The sequence below is a fragment of the Marmota monax genome, unplaced genomic scaffold (assembly GCF_021218885.2).
Source record: "Marmota monax isolate L192 unplaced genomic scaffold, Marmota_monax_Labrador192_F-V1.1 WCK01_AAM20220418_F8-fsc00001, whole genome shotgun sequence".
NCBI classification, from domain to species: Eukaryota; Metazoa; Chordata; class Mammalia; order Rodentia; family Sciuridae; genus Marmota; species Marmota monax.
Window position 1 is genome coordinate 29,671,046 of NW_026693777.1, and position 5,206 is coordinate 29,676,251.

General features: G+C 43.1%; 1 pseudogene; it reads left to right on the forward strand.

The window, feature by feature from the left end:
* The first annotated feature begins 2,438 nt into the window (after positions 1-2,438).
* LOC124104125 (NADH dehydrogenase [ubiquinone] 1 alpha subcomplex subunit 2-like) lies at positions 2,439-2,851 on the forward strand (annotated as a pseudogene).
* The last annotated feature ends 2,355 nt before the right edge of the window (positions 2,852-5,206 follow it).

Sequence of the window (5,206 nt, forward strand, 5' to 3'; positions counted from 1 at the left end):
TGGACAGAAAAGGGTGGAAGGAAGCAAACAAATAAAGAAGATTGGCCACTTCAGAGTTCCTTTTATCATAGGATTAAAACAGAGGTGACTCCCTTATTGTTACCATCACAGTATCTAATGGGAGTCCAAGTCCTTGCTGTCCCAAACAAAGAATTGAGCAAAACACACAGAAGTAATAGGCAAAGTACAGATTTATTGAAGGTGAAGGTTGAAGTAACACCCTGTAAGGCAGAGCAGAGTGGGCTGAGCAAGAGAGAGAGGCTCAAGGCTCTAATGTCTGGAAATTAGTGTCTTACATGCTGAGCTGTGAGGCGTTCTCTTCCCTACACAGACCTGATTGAAGACCTTACCTCCTTTGCCCCCATTGGTTACCTTATAAAACCTGATTAGAATATCTTCAATTCTCTGCCCCCCTCATTGGTTACTTTAGAAAACCTAATTAGAATACTGTCCAATTTACCCCCATTGGTCATTTTAAAATACCAAACTTGTGGCAGGCCTTGTCATGGTGATAAGTCCTCAGGGGCGGGAGTTGTCATGGGAATGGGACTTATCAGAAACAGGGACAGGACCCTTCTCCCTGTCTCGTCTCCAGTAGAATCCTTCATATACCCTGCCTCTGCCATTTGGGCATCCCAAATTCCTGCCTAATGTTATTACACTGACTTAGGTTGACCAGAAACAGGCCCATTTTGAAGTTCAATTTTGTTATGTGGCACTTACCCTAAGTGGTTCTGTTCAGGTTAGTCTAGTCTGCTGGGGCATAGGCTGAAGGCCAGTCCAAAACAAAGACCTCCTGAAGCTTTCAACATCTTCTCCTAAAGTAGCTTACCATTTTTCACTGGTTTATACTACCCTTCATAATACTTCTCATTTCTAAATAAGTGGACTATTTACTGAAGATTTCTCCATCTCTTCCCTCTAGATCCTGATGGCAAGCCCCATGTCTGTCCTGTCCTCTGCTGTCTTCTCAGTTGAGAACAATTCTGGCTTTGGATTAGATAGTCTATGAGCATCGCTTCTCATTAATGAATGACTGACAGGAACAAAGAACGAACAGTCGGTTTTCTGTATCTGCAAGTTCCACATCTGTGGATTTAACCAACTGCAGTTTGAAAATTAAAAAAAAAAAAAAAAGAAAATTCCAGGAAGTACAACTCGAATTTGCTGCATGCCGAGCACTATGCTGAATTTACACCAGTGAAGAGATGTGCAGGCACCCCCAGCTGTAGATTCCTGCCACTTCAGAGTGCCTCAGTCCTTGTTCAGCGCTTCCTGATTGAGTCTGGCTCACCTTGCCTCTTGATCACTTACTATGGAGTTAGGTATAGTGGTTGGTCTTGTTACTGAACATGTGCAGACTTTTTCCTTTGTCATTATTCCCTAAACAATGTGATATAACAACTATGTATATTGTATTATGTATAAGTAATCTGGGGGTGATTCACAGTGTATGGGAGGATGTGTGCAGGTTATATGCAAATACTAGGCCATTTTATGTTAGAGAGTTGAGCATCCATGGACTTTGGTATCTTCTGAGGGTCCTGGACCCAATCCCCCACTGATAATGCAAAGATAACTATATACCATAGGGTCTAATTTCCCTTCATTTGGACATGGACCCAAAAGAAATAGCAAATCGTGAGCACAAATAGCCATATAGTATACACAGAGAAGTTAAATAAGTCTTCAAAAGTACGTACAATTTTGTATCTGAACTCTTTTCTCTCCCCGTAATCAAAGGATGATTGGATAGCCTCCAAGATCTCTTTCAGCTCCCACATTGCATGACCCATGATGTGGCATTGGGTGAGACCAGCCCAATTCCCATCTCTGAACCCTGCTCTAAAGCAAAAGCTAGTACTGAGAGAGGAGTCACTGGTTTCTAAGATCCTTGGGAAAGGGTCAACAAGAGCATTATTTTTGAGAAGTTTCTGTTCCTTGGGAGGAGGACTAGCTCTGACTTGGTCACACACATTGTGGTTTCCTTACAATGCCTAAAGGAAGGATGTGGTTCAACTTAAGTACAAGTCCTCAGAGATGTCTGTCTCTAAATGAGCTCAGAATAGATCATCTATGTCATGACCTCCCCAAAGTTATCCTAGGATAGGTTCATTATTCGTGGACCACAGATGCCCCAGAGTGCCTAATTTTCTCTCCACCTGCCCCACAAGCATGCTGCCTCTCTCCCCTCATGAGGAGGATATTTTCTGATTAGACCAATCACTGTATATTTCCCTAATCTCTTGGAAAGAAAAGTTGAATTTTTCATTCAAATTTTGACTTCCAGCAGTCTACAATGCTTTTTTAGCACTGGCTAAAGCTTATCCCGCCTCCTTGCGTCATCCAATCAATGGCATAGGCTGTGTGTCCGCTATTGGTCTGACTGGAGAACTTGGCTGGAAGGCCTGAGACTGGGAGCTTGAGTACTAGCTAAGATGGCAGCGGCCGGAGCCAGTTGAGCAGCAGCCGGGGCAAAGTTGGGCCTGCATGAGATTCGCATCCACTTATGCCAGTGCTCGCCCTGCAGCCAGGGCGTCAGGGACTTCATTGAGAAACACTATGTGGAACTGAAGAAGGCGAATCCCGATCTGCCCATTCTAATCCGGGAATGCTCTGATGTGCAGTCCAAGCTCTGGGCCCGCTACTCATTTTTGCAAGAGAAGAATGTCTCTTTGAACACCTTCAATGCTGATCAGGTAACCAGAACCCTGGAGAATGTGCTAAGTGGCAAAGCTTGAAGTCTCCACAGAAGTGTATGAGCGAGAGCCCCAGAGTCTGAGCTCTGTTGGACTGAATACAATATGGAAAAATGTGTTCCCCTGTTCCTTATAAAGCTTGTGCTGTAAAATGCCGCAGTCTGGCTGGGCACAAATCAGGAGCCACTGAAGCAGGAACAAACTTTATTTCTGAACTCCACCAGCACATTCCACACACGCTCCCCAGGGAACTCTCCCACACACCTGGGGCTCCTCCAGGAACCACCAACCGGAAATCCCTCCTCTGGCACCTCCCCAACCAATGGGAACTCTTCAGGAATCAGGCTGAGGTGGACAGCAGGGGTCTAATATACACAGCTTAACATAACCATTATCATCTCAATGGCTTGCTGTCACTTCTCAACCACTCCATTCTGCCAAAAATGCCAGGCGTCATCCCAACAAAGCTGTGGCCCTCAACAGTAAAATGTGCTGCCTCAGGGGAAAAAAAAAATTAACTTCCACCCTACACATGGGGGGGGGGGGGCGGGAATCCCACCCTACTCCCAGCTCCAGGATGAACCTTGGCCAGCTTAAACCACAGACAATTTGAGTGCCTTCAGAATGGCTGGGGCCACTCTTGGTCACATCATCCCACAGTTCCAATGAGGAAAGGATGGTGTCTTCCCTGCAGCTGTGTCCCTGGCAGCTAGATCTCAGCGGTGCCTTTGCGGGTGATTCCCATGTAGCTCAGGGCAAAGGCCCACATCCCAGGCCTGGAGACCAGGGAGCCCCATCTTGGGTCAGCTCAGCAGCAAAACCTGGATCTTGTCTCAAGATCTATGGAACAGGATCAAGCAGTGACAATTCCTAGAAGAGAACAAAAGCACAAACAAAACACACAAAGTCATAAAGTCAGAATCAGACCAAGCCAAAAAAGCATGAGAAACTGGCAGATAGAGGGAGGCAGGAGGCTTTCCTGGCCCACTCTGCAGCACACCTCTGCTGGGCTTAGCCTCCAGCTGTGTGTCTCCTGAGGCACTGCTGAGGCCAAAGTTTTCCTCCATCCTCAAGCTCCTAAGGATTGTGGAATTATCCTTGGCTCCTTTCTTCCCTCATCTCACACAAATGACCCACAGATACATCTAAAATGTCCTCCAGGTTCATTCGTGTTGCCATGAATGACAGGATTTTATTCTTTTTAAAGGCTGCACAGTATTCCATTGTGTATGCATACCACATTTTCTTTATACACACATCCATAATTATGGTTGATTTCAAAACTTATCAATTGTGAATGATGTTGCAGTGAACACAGGAGTCCTGACATCTCTTCAATACACTGATTTTAAATCCTTGGAACACCTACTGAGACCAAATGGAAATTCTATTTATTTATTTATTTATTTTTAGTTTTTTAAAGAATCCCCATTTAGGTTTTCATAATGACTATAATAGCTTATATTTCCATCCTATTGACTATATTTTAAATATACATTCCAAATACAATCATTTCTCACTAATTCACTGCTTTCATTCTAGTCTAAGCCACTATCAATTCTCTCCTGGAATAATGTTAACACTCTTAAATGGTGTCTCTGAATCCACCCTTAGCCCCATTTATTCTCCACACAGCAGGCAGAATAATTATTTTAAAACTTAGGCTGATTTCTATTACTTCTTGCTTGAAATCCTCCAATGAATGATAACACTGAGAGTAAACCTTGAAGTCCTCACCCTCACTCTTACCTTCACTCCTTCTGTACCAGTCACATTTTTTTTCTTGGAGCCTGGAATGTTCTTCTCCCAAATATTTACATGGCTGGCTCCCTCACTTCATTTAGGGCTCTATTCACATACCACCTCCTAAAGAGGCCCTGTTATGGTTTAGATATTAGATGTTCCCCCAAAACTCATGTGGGAGACAATGCAAGAAAGTTTAGAGATGCAATGATTGGTTTATGAGAGCCTTAACCTAATCAGTGCATTAATCCACTTGAATGGATTGACTTGGTGGTAGACTGAGACCTTTGAAACCATGAGGCCCCCAATCAACTTTTCTTCATCTAAAATTGTTCTTGTCATGTCTTTTAATTACAGCAGAAAAAAGAAGAAGAAGAAGATTGACTAAATCAGGACCAAATCAGTTTACCTAAACAAGTAATTTTATACCGTTCTACCCTCTGACTTGCTCCATTCTTCTTCAAAATGCTCATCATTTGTTTATGGTCTATCTCATAGCATTAAAATGTAGGTTGTATGAAAACAGAGACCAATGTCAAATCTGTATCTTCCCAGTAATAGTTGAAGTGTCAAAGGGATAAATGATCTAAAAATGTGACTCCTCCTAATGCCTCCACCTTAATGAATTTAGGCAATCACTTACCTCTTTGCTTCTGTTTCCTCCTGATAAAGTACATGTGATAAAATGTATTCTGCAAATTGAAAAAATAAAGTTCTATCTTCCTGGATTTGATATTTAAGCCTGGAATAGCATTGATTATTAT